This window comes from Nothoprocta perdicaria, unplaced genomic scaffold (assembly GCF_003342845.1).
Source record: "Nothoprocta perdicaria isolate Ctin4 unplaced genomic scaffold, notPer1 scaffold_211, whole genome shotgun sequence".
Classification (NCBI taxonomy): domain Eukaryota; kingdom Metazoa; phylum Chordata; class Aves; order Tinamiformes; family Tinamidae; genus Nothoprocta; species Nothoprocta perdicaria.
Window position 1 is genome coordinate 1,262,382 of NW_020455328.1, and position 22,271 is coordinate 1,284,652.

A 22,271-nucleotide genomic window follows, 5' to 3' on the forward strand; every position below is an offset into this window, starting at 1 on the left:
GGGGCCTTTACAAACCTTTGTGGTTTTCTTGCTGTAGTAGTCACCAGACATGTCACTTCTGCTGCATTTGCCTGAATGGAAGGGCTGTTGTTTCCCAGCTTAGACAGAGCAGGATATTGGTTTCTGTTGGAGAAGGTGTTCGTGAGTATTTATGGGTACAGCTGCTACTCTAACAGTGTCTCTGTGCCTTCATATTGCTGAAACATACATTTTTTCAGAGATTTTCAGGGAGTCTGCACAACAGCGTTTTGATTGTGTCCAAAGACAAAGAATGAGGCCCTAGCTAGTTTGCCTGGCAAATTGTGTTGAGTGGGTAATTATAACTTTACTTCATGCAGACGGGTTGTTGAAAAGGAGGTTGATTGCTTTGCTTTCTACCAAAAAATCTACTTTTTACTTTTGCCTATGCTTCTAAAGTTTCAGCAGATGAAAACAGATACTTCTCAAGGTTTCATGGAGATGATTCTTTTCTTTAACACATTTGTTTCCTCATGGAAGTGATGACCTGCTGTGGAGGTGAGGAGAGACTGGCTCTTACTGTGCGTTATCAGGGCATTACGTTGTGTGGCTTTGCTCATCCTTCTTGGCGCTGGCTTTGTTTAGGCAGCCTTTCTTTCTTCTCTGCTGCCTGATTACGAGGCTCTCTGTGAATGTGAAGTGTGGGCGTCAGAAAATAAATAGCCTTGGAACTGTTTAAATAAATGGAAAATATCAGCCAAATGGGCAGTGCCTGTAATTAATATGCAGCACATATTAGGTGTCCTTAGAATAGCTGTGCTTTAGTGTGCGTGGGGCAACGGCCATAGCAACCTCATGCCTATAAGAGATCATAATAAGGTTAGTGGAGAGTTTGGATAACAGAATTAACACACATTCATTTGCGGTAAAAATAAAAGGGCTCTTTTGACAGTGGGAAGCTTTAATGAGACCCCTTTCAGTGACCTTTGGGGTCTGGGGAAAGGAGAGAAGCAAAATATCTTGTGAGGAATGGGTAGGGCTAAGGCTGCAGATCACTGAGATACTGGATCCAGTAAGTCAGTCTCCTGTACAATGCCCTGTGCAAGATAGCTGAGGAGCCTAAGAGCAAAAACAAATTTTCCTATTAGATTTTCTAAATAAATCCCATCTTGTCTCCAGAAATAATACAAATAAAATGTTTTTTCACAAGCGTGTTTGGCAAGGTGAATCTGAAGAGTGGAAGCATTCTCTCTCTCATACTTTATAAGGCCATGCTGAATTTGTGTTAAAATTTAATAGTACTTTTTAATGGTGTTGGGATTCTAATTTTATCAGGCTACTTTTGCTTTCTATTAGTAACATTTTAGATCAATTTTTAACAAGCATTAGCTTTCTCATTGCTATGAAATACACTGTGAGCACACAGTTAGTTTTGCACATACACCCTGCTCTTTTTGACCTGTATCTATCTTTGAAACTTCACAATAAATGAAAGAAAAGGTAAGAGCTGTAGTTTAGAGTCCACTGCCATATTCTGTTGATACCTTAGGAAAAGGAGGGAATTATATATGAAACTCCACATCAATTATATTTTATTTCTTGCAGGTAATGGATGTTGAATTCAAATTTAGAGACATCTTTACACAGGGAGAGACAGTTGTGCAGTAACACCTGCAACTAACATTTATGAAATGCCTCTTCCTGTCTGGTGCTTCACATGAAAAGTCATTTGCTGTCATTTTCATGGCTGTTGTGATCACTGCTGTAGAAAATATTTCAATATTCTCAGTCTTCAAAATATTTCCGTGAATCTGACAGTTGGTATCCAAATAAAGTCATTACCCAAAGAAGCAGCAGAGAAGAGAATATGACGCTATTATTACTTCTGAAGAGAAGACTTATTTTTAAACTATTCTCAGCCTGCTATTATGTGCCTGCAGGTTTTGCCTTATTATTAAAATATCCCAATGGAGATCAAATTTAGTTAGGATGAAGAACATGCCATCTGTATGTAGTTCTGTTATGTAAAAAAATCCGATAAGGGTCTTGAAAAAAAAATCAGTTTCTCTAAGCACTTACCCAGTTTGTATAAAGACCCCAAAGGACCAAAAATATTAACATTTTTTTCCTTTTTCGGTTTCATTAACACTGAATGGAAACACAAGTATGTGGGTCACGTTTACAAGTTGATCTGAGCTATGCTAATTGCAAGTGGTTTGGGAAGGTAGAGCTCTCCAGATGGTTGTGGGGCAGGTAGGGATTTGTTTCATACACCACAGGGTGGCTGAGGACAGCTCTAATGTATTTTATGTATTTTGGCAATACAAAGGTGATACAGATAGGGGTATAGATGTCTGAGCTTAGTTAAATGCAGGTGAAAGTGGTACAGGTGGATATTTTACAACCTAGGAAATAACCATCTACTTCAGAACAGGGTGCGGCAGCGAGAGAGATATAGAGGGAGGATAAAGCTCTAATTCTCAGTTGCTTCAAGTGTCACAGGAATAGCGGTGGGAATACAATAAGCAAAGCAGCGTAACACTTCATGTTCTCTGTCACTGGATATCACACAAGCTAATTTCCTTTGCTTGCCAACAGGACTGTAAAATCATACATAGTTGATTAAAGTGTTTCATGGCTATTTAGCACCTTCTTGGTTGTAAAGTGGAAAGATTTTATTTTTAGCAGAAGATACCGCACCTGCACCAGTAAGGGCTGAAACATGTTAGCCTGAGTCTTCAGAAATGGCATTTGTTTATGTGGGGGGAAATGCATATCTCCTGGCCAAGTATTCCCTTGCCCTGTCATGACATTTAGAGGTAAAAGAGCCCTTATGTATTGGAACAAAAGGGGTGTCTGTGATTACAGCAGAGACAGTTTGATTCAGCTCTCTAGGAGGTCAGTGGAGAGAGTCCAGTTGAATTCCCTGGGAACTGGAAAACAAATGCAAAACATGATCCCTGGTACTGCATTTTCATTTCAAATTCAGCACAGACAGATTAAACATTTCTGTGTTCCAGTCTGCTTCAAAGAGCACTAACCTTTGTCACCCTCCTCCCCTCTTCTGCCTACCAAAAATCTGATTTTGGTAGAGTGTTGTTTTTTAAATCTTCTTTTCTGTTTTCTTTTTTCTTTCTTTCTTTTTTTTTTTTTCTTTTTAAGGGTGATGGTCCAAAAGATAACTGGGCTTACTTAAGATGTAACTGTGTGCTCTGTTCCAATGAAGTGACCCTTATTTGGATTACTATGCAGGAGAAAATAATGCTAGCATAAACTCTGTTTATCTCTTGATACTTGATTCCAGTCGTTTAAGACTAAATTGGTATCTGTCAGCGCTAACCTCGTTGAAGAGCGTGTTATTAAGTGCTCATAGGAGAGCAGAAGTGGAACTAAGATCACTATTTGAAAATGCAGTGTAGCTTTTCTACAGGTTGTTGAGCCATCCAGATATCATTATCCAAAAGAAATGAGAGGAAGTATGTAAGCCAGGAGAGTGTCACTTGTCCTTTTGGCTTTATATTCTGCTTATACCCTTGAAGGAGAGAACGGGCATCTTTCTGCAAGACCTTTGGGGTCATCAAATTCCCAACCTTGGCTGTCCCCAAAGCACTGAACTGTGTTGCTCCCTGTGCAAGGTCACAGCTTAGCAGTGATTGCTGTTGCCAAGAGTAAAATTAGGCAGTTTCATGGGCACGATCTTGTTCATCTGCAGGAAGCTAAACTATTTACAGATCCTATAATTGGAAAGAATAGGAAGGAGGAATCATATCCACTGGGTGAAGATGCCTGCCTTTTCTCACCTCATGTGCAGTGTTGGTTTCTAGAAACACCTTCCTTGCAGCAAGCCTGTCAATTGCCATGGAATAAGCACTCATCTCTCTAACTGACGTATTGGATATTGCTGGGCAGTGCTGTGAAGAAGAGAGTTTGGAAGTTCTTGTTTCTTATTTACATTTTGGTTCTTAAGATCTTTGTTCTTCTTCATCTTTCTTTTTTTTCCCTTTAATAAGAAATTACAATCTCCTGTTAGTTCACCAAGTTGCTGCTAACACAGCCTCATGTTTGACCTACAAACAGGAGATAAAGAAGGAGCAGCTATGAAAAGGCAGAGGTCTTCATGAATCATCCATGGTGATTAACTGCCTTTCATGTGTTGAACGGTGAAAGCTCCTAACATTTGGAAAATGAAGCATTAGGAAGAAATAACAAATATTAAATGAGAGAACAAAATGACCAGACAATGTTGAAATTGTTGAAAAATTCACGTTGAATTTCAAAGAAATGTTGAAATTTTTTTTTTTTTTGGAAAGGCAACTTCTGTTTCCCTGATTCTGTTTTCAATCATCTAGATAAAACACAGTGTGAAATTAGGAAAGTGGTCTAGTCTTCTAATTTCCTCTCCAAGTTTATCACTTGCATGTGGTAAAAGGAAGGGAAATAAAACCTGTAAAAAAAAGTCAGGGTTGGAAAAAAAACCCCATACAATACCTTGTCACATTCCCTTTTTATTTAGAAACATGGCCTGCTCCTGAGGTGTGTGGGGCAGCTCCACCAGGTGGTTTTCTCTCCATTGTGTTTGTAGCCTCACTTTTATGTGGGCTTTTGTCAAAGTCTTCCCATTCATCTCAGAAATATCTGAGTTCTGCCAGAGCAGTGTGATAGGGAAGATGTCTTTGGGACGTGCCTGCTGAGGGCCTGATGCCCCAGCTACTGGAAAGGGAAGGCAGGATCTTCTGCATGAACTACACAGTGCCAAAACGTTCAGCAGGTCTTGCACAATATTTGGGTTTGTTTCCTGCAGGGAGAACTTAGTGGCTTTAAGGGACTAAATGACTATATTTGCTTTATAGTCACTTAAGATGAGCTCAGATAGTCTATTTGGGAACCGATTAGAGTATCGTAAGAGAAGCAGTGGCTTGAACTGTGTAGAAACACACTGTATGCTGTTGGTAGTCTCTTGTTTCTGTTTTTAAAGTATGGGAAAAGGCTAATGATGTTGAAAAATGTAACCAGATGTAAATGCAGGTGCTCTAATGTAGGAGTCTTAAAAGCTTATGTTGTTCTCATGGTAGGTACAAATATGTGACTTTTTTTCCTTATGCAGCATAATCGTATTCTTTTCTTGATATTAAACATAACATTTATTTGACTATAATATTACTAGCTGTGGTGCTTTTCTTGACAATGATAATAATGGGTGAGAGGAACTTGATCTTTTCTACACATCATATGGTGATGATGCAGGAGAATATTTAAAGTGGATGATGTATTACCTATCAAGATCTACAGTGCATCTACAGTGATTAGAGGATTTCATTAAAGCAGATTGTATAATTTAAATGATTTTCATGTTATATTTTATCTTCTTAATAGCAGCAACACCTTCTTTTGAATGGCATATATTATCTACTTTAAAAAATTGAATAGAAACCCTCAGAGTTTACAGGAAGGAGAAAAAAATGCTTGACTGAGTAAAACAAGCAGTGTTTGCAGGTGGCCTTACCCAAAATAAACAAATATCTCATTACTCTGTAAGTTTCCCTTTATTTTCAGAGTTGACTTGCCTTGCGAATTCTGTTTTGACTAAGGTCTTAGAGCTTTCTAAAAGGACAATAGTTGGACAACCTTCAAAAAGTTAAGTTGTTGAGAAACTTGTGAAAATTCAAATACTTACATTCAACCCTTCTGCTTTTTATATCAAGTTCTTCTTACCATGTAGAGGTATGGTAAGGTACCATGTGGTACCAAAGGTACCATATTTAGTAAATGATAACAACTCATTGTGTTTTTGGTCTTGACCTGGATTCAGTCTGTTTTACAGTTAAGTTTAATTTCTTCTTCCATTCTGCTTACTGTGTTTTCCAAAACATGTGCTAACATGCTTGTTTGCATCATGTTTCTGACACAAAAGTGACACAAACGAAAAAGGGTTCCCCCAATTTTATGCATTTTAACAAAGCTATATGTGTTTAATAAAGCACATCAACTAACTGAGTGGGTTGGAAGTGTCTCTCGTCAAAGTGCTGCATATTGGTTCTGACTATAATGTTAATGGAAGTATGTAGTAAAACTGTCATGTGTGGCTCCACAAAATCAGATGTTTTAATGAGCTGCTGTGTTAATTTAAAACACATTCAGCATGACAAAGATATGTCATGTAATTGCTGAATCTCCTTTGTGCTTCTTATAATTGGCTATTTAATTATAATTTTCAAATTATGATATAGTTAGCATAATTTATTTGAGAAAGCCACATTACTGTCCTTAATTACATTATTTCTATATTAGAGATATTCTGATAAGGGTGCTCACAATCCTATTCTTTGGTGCTTGCCCTCTAGACATCTGATTTTAATCCTCAAATTTCTGAGGAAAATCTATCATTTCAAGATTATAGAAATGCATGTAGTCTGGCGAATCAATCCCATTAACCTCTCCTACCCGGATGGTTTGGGTTATTTATAGGGTTTTGTATGAAACCGTAAAAAAATAAAACTGACACTAGCAATCGGTTCTGCTTTCAGTATCAAGTTTTTATTGCTACAGATGCTCTCAGATGGTGCAGTCTAAGGTACAACATGTGCTGGATGTTTACATCCATCCAAGACTCATCTTTAAAGCTCTGAACAGATATTTCTTCAAGCGTCTTTGGCTGAGCCGGATGCTATAAGCTCCAAAGCAAACCGGGCGCCTCTTGACGTTCCTGTTTATATCCCGCTGGAAATACTTGGGATATAAACACAGGGGCGAACACCGACCGTGTTCTCGGAGGACGTGTGAGCCATGTCCCTCACAAAGGGACGCTCTGTGCGGGAGCTGGGGCCGCGGACAGGTCCTCGCGGCAGCTCCCGGCCTGGGACGAGGCCTTGGCACAGCCCGCGCTGGGCTCCTCTCGCCATGTCGTGCTCCCCGGCCGCCCTGTGCCCACGGTCCCGCCGCTGGGAAGCGTCGGGTCCGTGCGGATGAGAAGGACCCGCTGCTTGTCCGTGCTTGGTCCCTGGGACGTGGCTGCCCTGGCATCTGCTCCCCACCTTGGCCTGAGGCCCCGGGCGCGAAGGTGGCGAGTCCTTCCCCGCCTCGTTAACTCCCCTCTTGCCAGGAAGGCGGACAAGGCTCTTCTCCTTGTCGCTGAAAGAAACCTGTGTGTGAAGCCCTGGCGACAGCTAAATACAGAAACGCTTCTTTGTCTGCCGTAGCTGCTCTCCCTGCTCTCTCGTGTATTTTTCCTCATCTACACGGAGGCCATTTTATGTCCAAACTCCAAGGACAACTCCGTGTTCTTTAATAAACCTGGCTGTGGTGTGATTCAGATGGTCCCTTTTAGGTGACGCTGGCTCTGTGATCCGAATGTGACCATTTGCAATATAAAAACAGCACCACCCTTACAAGCAGCTGGTGATTTTAAGCAAATGCAAGGCATCAAAAATCTCTTCTTCTTGTGCTTACACAACAGAGCAGAGAAGGCTTTTCCTATTATATGTTCCACTACAGAGGTTTATCAGGCTGCAATAGGGCGATAGTGTGGCTTACACCACAGAATATATGTGTGAATACAACAAATCTCTAATATTTCTATTTTGTGCATTTTCTTATGCTTTGCTGTTACTGTTGATTGCCTTTGTTCCAGCGCACAAAGCAACTGCGTGGTACTGCTCAAAAGGCTCATCTGAAGGCTGAACATTAAGCATGAATTAAATAGGAAAAAAAAAAGACTTGAAATGTATTTTGAGAAAATAAGATTAGAAGTAAAACAAGAAAAGAGCAAGGTTTAATGAACAGAAAAGAAACTGATAATCCTATACAGTAGAGAAGATGAGGTGAGAAGTACAAAGAAAGAGGTAATGAGAGTGTGGAAAATGGCTTGTTTAGGTAGGGAAAGATCCAGGTTGTGTACAGAGGTGGCAAATAAGAGATTAGAGGGTAAAATAAGCCAGTTACTGGATCAAGTGGGGGAGAATCTGGTTTAGTACAAAGGGTGAAAATTTAGGCCGCTTGGGAAAGGATTAGTATTGAAAAGTGATAATTGCGTTTGAAAAGGAAGACAATAAGGCTTGCACAAGAGGGGGAAAAGAAGGATAAAAATGAATCCGGAGAAGCAAAGTAAAAAACAGGATTTAGTGAAGCAGAAGTCTGCCATGTAATAGGAGCCTCTCTTTTAATCCAGGAGGGGAGGACGATAACACAAATGAATAATCAATTTGGTTGCCGTTCCCCTCCCTTGGTGCGCGCCTCAGAAGCCTTCCTGGAGGACAGAGGCAGGGAGGTCACGGTTGTGATTATGGGAAACGGATTTGGAGCACTTACCATTTTCAGCTGCTGCCAGGTATGCTCCAAGGGGTAAACTTCAACAACCACAATGGGAGGACGTGCACACAAAAGCTTGGGGTTTGTTTGGATGAGAATGGATTTGGAACGCGCATCTCTCCCACAGAGCCTGCATCCTCAAATCTGACAGGAGACCTCCCATTTCCCCCCTGAGATGCATAGTTATTTATTTTTATACATATTTGGATAGCGATAGCCCATTTGTATGCAGCCAATGTGAGTTTCTGTTCTCTGAGCAGGAAATCCTGGTGCAAGAATAATTCTAGTCGCTAATAATAGAAGACTTTGGAACAATTTTGGCATATTTCTATGTACATGGAGTTCGGGGAAGCAGTAATGAACAGAGTTAGTCTAACAATAGTCAAATGTATTCAGATCATTCTGTGATTGATTGGAGGAATTATTACTAAATGAATTATTTATGAAATATTTTTTCAAACATTTATAGATTAATGCAAAATGTAGTCACACTTTACTTGAAGCAATATGGGAAAATTAAGAAATGACTGCAATTAATAATTTAAGTGTGGGTAGGCATCATTCACAATGATTATTGCTTTCTTTATTACTTAAGATGTGAAAAAGAGTAAGTTGGCTAGAATGATCTGAAATGACAGTGTCTGCTTAGGTTGCAGAACTGAGCCCCTCCTAGAGAAAGTAAGAGCTGAGCTCTTTAGAAACGTTCTGTAGCATTTTTTTACTGTAGTATAAAAAACCTGTAAAAGCACCTGATGCTACTGCTGTTTAAATAAATCTTTGTGTCTTTGTTTATCCTGAGAATTAAGGTTATGGCCACCACAAGAGAGCCCGCTGTTTCTAATGAGAAACACCATCTTCTAGTTTTGCTTTATGAAAAATGCACTCAATTCCTCATGAGTTTCAGGCTTTCTTTTCATTGCCTGAGGGTTGAATTCTTATTAATTCTGCATTTTATTTGATTTGTGCCCTGTCAACAAAGACTTAAACTGTGGAAATGAAATGAGCGTTTTTGGCCATGTGTCTTGGCTGGATACATTTCTCAAAGTGTGCGTTACTCTGTCACAAGTTGCTGATTTTAATCTCATGAAAACTAGGATGGTCTGTCTAATATGGGCCCCCAAGATCTCTTGAAGGTGTGATCTGGCATTCCTCAGAATCAAGTTATATGAATCTTTACTAATATACCACAGGCCAAAATGAAGTAGGGCCATGGAATAAACAATTAGTTTCAAATTGACTGAACCACATTGTTCAGAGTGTTTTTCTGGTAACCCTCTCCTGCAATTTAGACTTTGTACTGCCAGATGGTGAAAAGCAACTGGCTGTTAAAGATACTCAAGGAAATGATATGTGGATTTATTTTTTTTTCCATCCAAGAAAACCATTTCTTATGAGCTCATTGGGTTATCAAGGATTTCAGTAAAACTACTGTGATTTAGCCTGCCTATAAGTAGCTTTTCCCTGCCTTCATATATCATATAGTCATGCACCAAATAATTAGCCAGGGGAGTAAAAGCTGCCTGGTATGGAAAATCAGCTTCAGCTTTGACCTTGATAGCTAGATGGAAGAAGAATTTGCAACAACTATTCAGAAATCTTGAAGGCCATATTTGCAATCAGATTTTCCTTACTTTCTATTATAAATCTGATTATTTAGTTTTTGAAAGTTCGTTCCCCCTCCCCCCCCTCCCCCCCCCGCAGGATTATTTACTAATTTTGGACTAATTTTGGACTGATTTTTACTTCCTGAGTAGAAGTTAATAGATCTTAACTAATCTCGTTGGATGTGCTTATTTGGAAACGAACATACTATATTGTATTATATCACAGGGTTTTTCTCTATGCTATTATAGCAATGGTGAAAGATACATCCTGGCTTACTTGTAGTGAAGGAGCAAGAAACTTTTTATCTTTCCCAGAAAAGCATGTGAAACTCAAAGTCTGTGCCAGCAAACTGATCTGTGTAAGCGCTAAGCAGAGTTGTAATATTTCAATAGTTGCAAGTACTTTGCACTAACAACTTTCTTTTCCAGCAGTCTGTAGGAAGTGTAATTAATGTTAGAGGTTTTAATCACAAATAAAATGGTTATCTTTGAATACTTGTTAATAATATATTTTCCTTTTAGGAAAATTATTTTTACTACACTCCTTTGGACTGGAGATCAGACCTTATGGGGTCATGCTGCCTTTGCCCACTCTCAGTGTTACATTTTATTTTATATATACAGCAGTGCCATGTCTCTTACTTTCTCTACCAGGCAGTTACAGAACACTTCCAAAACTTGAATTGCCAAAACATTAAAAAGTCCTCTGACTGTGATAGCAACAAATGATGTTATCTACCCTTGCTTTCCTTCTGTAAGGAATAACTGTGATGAATAAGGAATAATCATGTGGGGTAGAGATGTGAACCTTGACCCTCAAAACTAGAGAAAATAGGGAAAAAAAAAGAAAAACAAAAAACCCCACCCAAACTATGAATAGGACAAGTGTGATCTGGATGCCGTTATAAATGGTGAATAAAGTTCCACTACATCTGTGACTTAATGAGTCACTGAGCTGCCTACCAACATACCAAATTTTAAAGCAAGGCAAATTTCTTAGTGACACAGGATTCCAGTTTAATTTAAGCTATCAGTTAAGCAAAAAACTTCAAAGAAGAAAATAGTTTCAGTGGTCAGCTGCATCTTTCAAATTTGGGCTTGATTGCAAGATGTTCAAAATCTGAATCAGATCTTAACAGAGAATGACAGTACAGGACACTTCTCTATTTCTGTGCAGTGGTGATGGGCTACCGTGAAGAACAGTAACGGGCTGAACTGCTGCCCTGGGTGACTGCAGTAGCACACAGTTCTTCCAGGGAACTTTTGTTGCTGGTGCTATTTAGATTTCCAGTTCAAATATCAATATAGATGTAGCGTATTTGTAATTTTTCTCTTTATTTGATATTGCAAGAGATGCTGCACCTAGATCTAGCACAGCCCGGATGCTGACTGTTGAAATCCTACAAAAAAAAGGGATTACTAATAAATATCCCAGACATTTAAATCAAAATAATAGTAATCTATTTTATAAAAAATGTAAAGCTAATTATAAAGGAATAAATAAATGAATAAGTAAGTAAATAAATAATTAAATGATTCAGCCTGGTTGGCACTATACCTTTACTTTGGAACTGTGCCTTTCCTTTAAATAAACTGAAACTCTCTGCAAATTCAATTCAGGTATATTGAATGTATAGATAATCCACACATTCAAGTGCTCAATTTTGTTTTCCAATTCACACTCAATTTTGTTTCCCCTTACTCCCTTATTTCTTACCTGCCTTCAATAATTAGCCAGCCCCTCTCATTGACGGGGTCTGATGGTTCCTCCGAGTTTCATACATGCACTACTTACACTTGGGACCCCGAATTCCTCAAAACCCTGTTCTATGTAAGTCTGAGTTCTTATCACTATCATTGCCCTTGAAGGTGAGTACTAAAGTGAGATCTGAGAGCCCCCTCTGCTCTTTCCTGCAGCAGTGAAGTGTTGCTCGTGCCTCAGCAGTTGACTGTTTAGTGAAACAATACTTATGCTTTTTTTTCCCAAGCCACATGATAATGCATTGGTGTGATCACTGTGTGCTTTAATTGAAGATACCTCATTGCCTTTAAACAGTGTTAAATCTTCTGGTTTATCTTATTTTAATCCATGACAACAGAATTAAGGACTAGTAAAAGATTACCTGCACATTCAAAAGATTGTTTAAATTAAATTTCCAACCTATTACTCTACTCTGGAAACATCTACAAATATTTGCATGTCTTTAACACAACATAAAGGTCACCCTGTTCAAGGCAAGTTGGTTCTGAAGCATTTTTTGCAAATATCTGAATTTTAGAGAACCTTTCCTTGGGGCTAAATTCACACTTTCACTTACCACTCTGGTACCTTACAGCTCTAGAGTAACACTTGCTTTTGGGGAAGCAGAATTTCAATGAGTAATGGGTAGGTGTGATATGCCAACCTTTATTTATTTATCCTATTGCTTGAGAGTCTCTGTAATTGACTACATAACTTCCAACAGAAGAAAAATTACCCTTGTTCTTCCACATGGGCTAACAGCAGCATTTCTTGAGTCAACTTCCTTCTTATTAGAGAGAAGTCCATTGAGGGCCAGGAGTTGGGTTGCAGAGTAGCCGTGGCAGGTCACCAAGCGTGCCAAACCCCACCAAACAAATGTCTCTATTTTTAGTATTGTGAGGTATACAAATGTTTGCAGGTGCAGTGTGTATCTGCAAAAGCACCTGTTATTCCTGTTATTGTTTTTTTTTTTCTCTCTCTTAATTAACATCATCACCAACAGGACTTGATTTTTCCAAAAATATTTTTGTTTTGGTAAGTATGTGCCCTTTAATTCATATGACAAATGCTTGCATGTTTTCTTCCATTGGGGACTGCAGACAAGTATTGTTTCTTTATGTTGAATTCACTTTTCAAATTACATGATGATTCATTTCTGTAATTAAAAGGCAGGTTTCTTAAAATACCAAAAAAAAAAAAAAAAAAAAAAAAGCGTGTAAAACAAGCACAACTAGGAAACTAGGAAATATTCCTGTCAGTGTGTGATTTACTTGATTTACATGGAATTACAAATGTTTATATAGCAACCATTTGGTCCACATATTGCGAGCTCAGTCCATGTGGCTGAAGCCTTTGTCTGCGTCTTGCTTTCGAGCCTAGAATGGTGACAAGTTCAAATGCAGTCGAAGTGAACAACTGTTCATTCCTGCTGGGTGGTGGTATTTGCCTCTTGCATAACCCCCTGCGTAACCATTGCTGTTAAAGCTTCTCCTGCTACTTAGTTCTTCATGATAAGGAAAGTATAAAACTCAACCCATGTTGGGTACTGGGTTGGATGCCCAAGCGCTAGCAGAGTAAACACATGATGTTAAGGGAATGTTTCACTTAAACAAACATAAAGGTAAGGTTTGCTCTAATTTGAATGTCATTAGTTAGCATATGAGTGTAAATGAGCTGAAACACTTCCATCTGGGGAGATATTTATATTAGGAATGAGTGGTATTTTTCACTGACTTCCCTTTCCATTATTTTTATTTTTCCAGTTTAAACGATTCAGATGTTGAATACTATGAGGACAGCTTCGTTTAAAAAAACAATTTCAGGGAATACTTCAGAATGAAAATATAAATTCTTTTGAATTTTGCTCAGTTCCAGTATTAATTTACAGTGTTACAGCACGGTGTTTGAGAAGCGGACATTTCATTACTGCTACAATCACTAAGCTGTCACAGTGGGGTGTGAATTTGCTGTGATCTCATTAATAGAGTAGAAATTAAGACTGGATAGAGAGAGCTAAATTAATTCCTGTTGCTCCTCCTTTAGATGACAAGGAAAATGCAGAGTCTGCTTTCTTGCAACCACAGAGAAAATGAAAATGGAGCTGCAGCAGGAGAGCGCTTGCAAAATGGGGCGCAGTGGGATAAAAATTGCCGTCAAGGCTAGAAACCCAAATCTGAGTTTTATTGTTTTGTCAGATAAACAAATAAATGAGCTGGAAGTTAATAAACTGCATACAGAAATGAAAGATAAAATGAGAATGGACATGATGGCCAGGAGCTTCTCCATAGGCTACTGAAGAAAACAGAAGCAGAAAACTGAAAAGATTCCCCCTGCCATCACTTCCATGGCTTGGGGACAGGCTCTCAGTGGAAAACATCACCCCTGTAATTAAAAGGCAGGTTTTGTAATTAAAAGGCCTGTTTGTCAGGCATACTTCAGTAACGACCCTTTTATTTTGGCTGAAGTGCTCCAGGTGGCTGCTGGGCGCCGCAGAGGGAGAGGAGCTTTTCCTTTGCTCATCCTCCTTGCTGTTCTCCATAGCAGCACATCATGTTGCAGCCTCAACTTGATGTCAGGTGCTCCCGCTGGATGACGTGCTCCTTGAGCTGTGTCTGCTAAAGTGGTAGGCACGGCTTAGGACTTGTCAGGCCGGTGTGGTGGGGATCAGGCCTCATGGCAAGGCAGGCCCCACTGCAGGCCAAGGAGCTCTGGTGGGCTCAGGAGCTCCTCGACCTGTGTCACGAGCAGCCACGGTCCCACTGAGCCTCATGGGGCTCCCTGACTGCACCCGGGCTTATCTCTGGGCCTCTCTCCTGCCAGGTGGAATGTGACATACAAACTCAACACGAGTTTGACCACCTTCAAATCTGGAAGGCCTTTGTTAATGACAGTCTGCTGTACTCAACTGCAGTGTAACTTCCAGTTCTTCCCTTCAGCAAATCATATAGGTCTCATATAGGCACTCAAGAAAGCACCAGCAGCCCTGCTAGTTATCTTTATAATTTCCCTGGGGGAATTGTGATAGTCTGCTATCAGTAAGGAGGATTCTGCTGTACGATAGCAGCAGGAAAGACTTTCTTTTTAGAACTCATATTTTTTTGTCTCATCCTCTAGCTCACTCGTGCGAGGAGTAAAAAGTAAAAAATCATTTAAGTAAAAATGATTAATTGCGATCTATTTACATATGGATCATGAATCCACATTAGGAACTCTTATCTGGTTTATAGACATTATTTATCCATTTTTTAAGTTTCTTTGAATATTTGAAGGTTGAGAGTGATTTCAGACTTTGACATGTAAAGAGGTTGGTGTGGTTTTTCACAGTGAGTGCTTGTGTACGTGGCCTTGCCTGTTAGCAAGTGTAATTATGGAAACCATTTCTTCACTTAATTAAAAATGGATCAGTGCATCTGAAACAGAGGGGATCCAGTAAAATTCAGTATTTATTTCTTATTGCCCGTGGACAGTGACACTATAGAGAAAGAAAATCAGTTGCTGTTTAGAGGTATGGAAAGAGGAAATGTAGCTGTTCTTAGTGATGCACTTTAGTTGCAAAACATATTTAGTTAAACTTATGTGAGTACAGAATGAGATCTTTGAAAACTGAATATTTTTTTCCTATTTTTTATGGACCTCCCATGCTGCCGACTGTAAGAGCTATGTTGTTATTGTGTAGCTTTAGGAAATGTTTCTTAAACAAATTGTTAGGGCTTATGAAATTGTATTTTAAAGAGGGTTTATCTTGGATTTGGGTAAATACAGTATTACAGAATAACCTTATTTTCTCTGTTTACGTTGGGGGCCATTGCCGTATTTTTAGAAAGAAGCTAACAAGTCAACAGAGAGGGCATGGTGGAAGACGTCTAGGGGAAAAGGCCTTCTTGTAAGGAGAGTTTTGGCACAAAGCAGCCCCCAGAGCAGCTGTGTAAATCAGAGCATCTTCCATGTTGCTCTCAGGTCTTGGAGCATTGCTTGATAAGGAGGTGTGAGCTGGCAGTGATCAGCTAGTATCACTTCTAAGACCCAGGGATTCAGGCCGTTGAGATCTTCAGAAGTGTAGAGCTGCTACACAAGTGTAGAGCTGCTTTACACAAGGTAAATTTTTAGCTCGTGTAAAAAGGACGTGTATGAGAAGTAGCTAACTCGTGGATTCTCTTATTTTCTGTATCCTCTCTGTTAGTGCACCCTGCACTAGTGTCTCAGGAGGCGTGCTGACTTGTGCAGGGTGGGTGAATGGCTGCTGTTTGAGACATGGTGCTATTCAAGTACTCCAGCCTTGCATTGGGAGGACTTAAGCTGAAAAAAGGAAGATCTCCACTTCAGAACTTGCTATTTCATCACTCTTTGCCTACTTATAAATAAGCTATTTGGGGGAATTTAGGCTCTCCTGTTCATTTTAGGTTTCTCCCCTGGCCTGGCCTTTCTTCCTGGGTCTCGGTATCTGTGTTGGTTAATGTGATAGCCATTTGCTCCTTTCTTGTAGCTTGCATAAAATGCCTTGGCGGGGTTAAGTGTGTGTACTTGTCAAAATTAAATCGCTGTCATCTCTTCAGTTGCTCTATTTTTGGCTTGTTTCCTGCTCTGTGGGAGATGTAGCAAGCGGAACCCCTCATTTCCTCACAGGGAATTGCACCTCTGCCCGCTCTATCCAACCTGAATGCTGTGCTCAGAAGAACATGTGCACATACAGGCTTTCCTTATTCCCCCAGCCACCTTTGGATGTAAGTGTGGGGCAAATATAACCTGCTCCAGAGTGTGAGAAGTTCTGAGCACTTTCTATAGAACTGAGACTACCTTCGAGAAACATATTAGTTTTTTTTTTTTTTTTTTTTTTTGGTGTCCAGAGGGAGGTGAGGTGGAAAGTATCAGGACTTGGGCGACCTTGTGAATATTGACAGAAAGCCAGATTTCCCTGGAGACTTGAGCAGTTGGCAGCATTAGGCAAGATCCGCATGGAAATGTGGGTAATGTGTTCAGTGTGATTAGGTACTTCAGGTCTCTGCAAATCTGGCCCTACTCTGTATGTGAATGAGGTGATGAGGTGGAGCGTGGATCAGATCCCCCCGCGCTACGTGGATTTCACCATGACACAGACTGATTTTTGTGGAGATTCTCAGGAAGGGGACTTTATTTGTGATGCGTTGTGCAGCATTTAGCACAGAAAATGATGGTCTTGGCTAGAGTTTCATGGCAATACCGTAGAATAAAAGGAGAATAATAACTCTCAACCAACAGGGCTTTATAGTAGATGCTTTCTGGACCATTGGAGAAAGTGATAGCCAAGAGTGATGTGGAGAAATAACAGTGGTTCCAGCAGGAATAATGCTGTGGTCAAAAAACGTGATTTACAGAGACAAACGTTTTTATATGTATTTCCTTTTCAAGGATGACATTAGAAAATACTGCTATTCGTTTTATAACTTCTTTGTGTACTACAACTACTCGGCTATGTTTGAAGTTATTAAATTACCTTATTCCCTTTTCAATAATAGTGCTGCTTTTAAATTTCCAGCTTTGCAAATCACGTGCAGTTAAAGTTCATTGACTTGGTAATCTCCGTGTGTAAAATCTGTCCATCCACCCTGTTTAATAATAAGAAACTTTCAAAATAGATTGAAACTTTCTTTTTTCTTACATATAACAGTACTTCAAATTTACTTAAGCATAGTTCTAGACAGATTTGTGTGTGCAGCATGACAGCATTTCAGTCCTGTGGAACAGGATTTTGTTGACTGCAAAATCCCCTGAAGATTATTAGGGTTTCTATGAGTCGCTACTCTTTGTTGGCCTCATGGAAGATCAATCCACGTGGGTGACACCACAACAACCTCCCCCAAGCAAACGTCACCTAATTATGGGTCTATCAACCTCTATCAAATGGAAAGGGTGATTTTTTGAGAAGAGTAGGATGCAAATGATGATCCGTCTTGCTTGCTGTGCCGCCACTGTGAGCTTTTATGTTTGTGTAATTCTTGCATTTTTATGTTAATGTGTATGGATATCTGCTCTTTTTTTTTGTGTGCAATAGCAGACCAGTTACAGTTGATATTAAAATAGTGGGCTCCAACATGAATCATATTTTATGGATGAGATTGATTTGCATTAGGCTTAATTTTTTTGTTCATTTACCTACAATTATCATTGCAATTTCCTGAAAATTACAGTTTAGTCAAGAGGGACTTCAGGATGAATAATGAAGGGGCGCGCATGTATGGTGCAGTTCCAGCCATCTGCTCTGTGTTATCCTGGGAGTTTCTCGTCTCATTGAATCAGCACTGGCAACTTCGTAGTCCCGTAGTGTCTATGACTGGAGGAGCACGGGAGAGGTTCTGCCCTGGCCTGCCTTGTGCCCTTGGGGGTTACGTGGGGGTTGTGGTTTTTGGCTGAAGCCAGAGCATGCTCATAGAGCAGCCCGAGCTGCTACGTGTGCCATGCCTGTCTTTTAGTGCGGACATTTCCTCTGCAAAGGAGCTTTTAACGTTTCAGTGGGTATTTCTCTTTTTGCAGGCTCTAATATAGGGTTACTGTGCTCTTAGGAGAAGAAACTTAGGGATCAAATACAAGAAAAATAGGCTTTGCTTTGCAGGGCACACAGGGAAAACTGGTATCTGTCCTGGTTATTCTCACTTGTTCTGAGAAACAAGCTGAACAAAACACACCCTGTACCCTGTAGCTGCTGCAGAGGGACATGCATTTTTACCTGCAGCAGTCGCTGGGGAGCGCTTTCCTCAGCAATGTGGTGTCCACAGATTCACCCAGTGCTTTGCAGAAAGGAGAACGGGGAAATCAGTAGATTTATCTTAGAAAGCTCCTGAAGGTCCCACAAAATCACGGTGTGTGGGCAGGGAAGATCCCTCCCGCCCTTCTTGCTGCCTCGTTCGGGCCTGCCCTTCGGCCGTGTCCTCCTGCCCGCAGAAGGGGTGGCCGTGGGGGTGATTCCCGAGTGCTGCGCTTGGCTCGCACCCACTTCTCCCCTGCCCTTTGGGAATCGGTGAGTGCCTGGTGGGCTGGAAACTCCAACTCCCACCCTTTACTTGGAATGGGCACTCTGCTATCATGATTTTAGTACTTTCTATTGGAGTTTCTGGCCATCGCTACACCCTGAATTTTCTTGCAGCGTATGAAATGACTTGGGTCTGTTCACCAAGCCACCTGTGTTGCCATCACTCCTAAGGCAGAGCTCAGCAGGTAGATTTCCCACTATTGCTTCTGCGAGGATTTCCCTGTCTTCCTTGCCCAAAGCGAGCGGCAGATCTGCGGTTCTGGGCTCCGGGAGCGCCCAAGGCCTCCGCTGATGGCACCAGCGTCGCCCCTCGCCGCTTGCACACACGGCACGGCACGCTGTGCTCGCCCGGGCCGTCCCCAGGATTTCATTTCTCCAGGACTGCCAGCTTCAACCTCAGCTTCTTTACGGTGTTTCAGCACACAGCGACTTCTGAGAGGACCCCATCAATGTTCAAGTATATATGAGAAAATATTTGGTGGAGGGGAGGTCTGTATAGAGATAAATGCTCTTTTTTATATTGCTTTTGCTTAGTGCTGCTCTTTTGCATGGATATTTCCTTTATCACTGATGTTTGTGTTTCATTCTGGCTTTATGAAAAGCAAAGGCAAATGTCACGTGTATGTGAGCAAGGCCAGGTTTTCAGCTGTAGTGTTTACTTTTGCTTCCAACTGTTATTTTGGAAACTTCAGTTTCGTTTAGTTTTTCACCTTCACAATGTCATTAGGCATCTGAATATGTGTTATTTAAGATGCTAAGAGTCTGTAAGCATTTGTTTCAGGTTAACAAAGTCATGAATCTGATATAATAGACTTGGAACCTAGCGAGGACCACCTATAGCTCTCAATCTTTCAGCTGTTAATATTTATTGATCATGGCTTTTCTTGTCTTGCATGACTGATTTCTATATATATAAAGCAGATTTTTGTACGTCTCCAACCTTCCTGGAATAGCATAAGGTTTTCTTTTATTTTTCTAGAGACAATGTCCTTGCTTTTGCCAGAAGACTATTGAAGGATTTGAAAAGAAAAAAGGGTTTTGTTTAGTTGTCTATTTTAGTCCATCAGTAATTTTGGTATCTGATCAAATCTGAATTAAAATGTCAAGATGTTACTCTGTTTTCACTGCTAGTTGCCCATGGTTTGCTGCGCAACTGATATTACAGTGTTCCTACAATTTTGTGTCTTCAGTTGTGATTACTTTGGAAATAATTCGCAGCTATCGAATCTTGTCTTCATAATTAGACACTGGTGGGTTTTGCTTTGTTTTGTTTTTAATGCACAAGGTAGATTTCCATACATCTACCAAAAAAAAAAAAAAAAAAATCTCAAACTGTTCTCTGGAACCTCATACAAAATTTATTAATTTCTATGGTATTGCATTTAACTGACATTACTTCCATTTCAGTTAGGAAGTTAAGCTACTTTATGTGTTGAACAGTACAGAGAATCTTTCCACTTACCTGTTACATATTTATATATGTCTGCATATTTGCAAATGGTAATTTTTATGTCCAACCTGTATGAGCTCTGTATAAATTTTTGCTTTAGAGTGTATGCGTTTAGTTATGGACCCGCCTTATTTATTAAGAGTATTTGATACTGGAAATCCTCTTCCTAGCGCTTCAAACTCTTAAAATAAAGGATGCCTTTTGCCATGATGATGACGATGATAATAATAACAATAACAATAATAATAATGTTCTTGTGTTTAAGCAAAATTAATTGGTAAAAAAAGAAGGGCAGTGTTTTTAATGGAGCTGTGCTATTTTTTTTTTGCTTTGGGGTTGACCCTGCAGGCTTGCATGATGTAAATAAGTTTTAAATATTCTCAAGAAACTGGTGTTCCGTGCGGTATTAGGGATATATGAAATGCAGATGGCAATGCAATTGATGCAGAAGTTTGTGTATACCTGTATTTTCAGCTGATTGCTGGACCTGGTCCTTTTCATGCCATATATCCCATGTCAAGTGTAAGAGTTCTCTGAATGTCGGCTGTAATTTCTGTTTCCTACAAATACAGATACAAGCAGGGAGTGATTTTCTTTTTTGTTTTTAATCACAGAACAATCACTTCTGGTAACAGTTTCTGTGTTATTTATAAGAACATCAGAAATAAGCTCACAGTTTATATATTTAATTATATTAGAAATACAGTGTTTAACATATTTTGAAAGGTCTGTAGTTGACAGGAAAACACAGTAATAGCTACAATGAATCTGTTACTAACAAACCTGAAGATCTGTGAAGATATTATTTTAAACAAATCAAATTTTGGTGCGAATTTTATTTCGATTTTGCTCCTGGATTCTTCTTTGCATAACAGCTCATTTAAAAACGTGCTGTTTTACCCCACTAGGAAAACCACCCGGGTGCATGAAGGCAGCTTTGTGCTTGTCTGAAACTAAAAGAGCGTCTCAGCGTTACGCTCAGGCAGTTTAAAATTCAAATTAATAGTGCAGCGAGCTGCTAATGTCTTATTTCTAGCCGCATAAACAGGCTCGATCTCCTCCTCTGGAGCTGTCAAGAATCGGGCAGCTCCCGTGTAATGGACAGTAAATGAAAAGCTCTTTGTTAGCCTGCAGGATGATGCCCTTATTATTTCCTTGGCCATGTAGTACATGTTGCTTGATTCCCAAGCAAGCTGTCACAGGCGCCTCCTGAAAAATTACTCTCTGCCTGTTAAGTGAATATACATTATGAAAAGACACAGCTCAACCCTGGCAACACATGACTTCATTGATAGTAGCAATTTTCTGAACATCTGAGGCAGCGCCAAGCTGTCATCTTACTCATTTTCTTTGTTATTTTTATCCAAGGAGCCTCCGATGGGAGCAGCATGTCCTTTTGGTTTTACTCTCCACTGGTTGCAGTGATATAAACTGCTCTGTGTGATATTATATTAATTTCTTGGGTGCTGCATCATGTCTGACTTTTCTGGAAAATAATTTTCTTTAATGTTATTACCCTTCCCTAGCGGACATTGCGGGAGGAGGAGGAGGGAGGGAACTATTTATATTGAAATTCAGCAAGTCTTAGTGTGGAGAAGAGTAGGATTTTCATTAATTTCCCAGGAGAATGATGCTGCAGAAAAGGATGGGGGAGAAATGCTGCTAATAGCCCTATTTGTGACTCAGGGGAAGGGAGTCCCCTGAGCCTGCAACCTGCAAGGGAAGTGGTGAGGACTCTTGTTTGGCTGGGCTGCTTGGCGGGTAGCTGAAGATTTTAGTTCCTGGGAAGGGGATCCCAAATGGACAAGGTGTCCTCAGGGCAGCCAAGGGCTGGCTGCAGTGTTGGGGGAAAGAGAAAAGGCCGATTTGCTGCCTATCGACCGTAGTTACAGACCAGCAGGGCAGGTTTTGCACGTTGTGTAAGGAGGACCTGCCACCCACTGGTGGATCATCACGTGGGTCATCACAGGACTGGTGCTGGGCAGCAGGGAGCTCTCCTTGGACGTCCTTATGGGGGTTATGTCCTCCTTGGACGTCCTTACGGGGGTTAGAAAAACATGAAGACAGCCCCAGACATGCAGGTGTCTAAGGGACACTGCTGCGCTGCCACCCTTGCTGCCCGCAGTGATGTTGAGCCCTGGGGGACGTTCAGGGTTCTACCCTTCCATAAGCACACAGGTTAAACCAACGTGGCTCAGCCTTGCACACAGC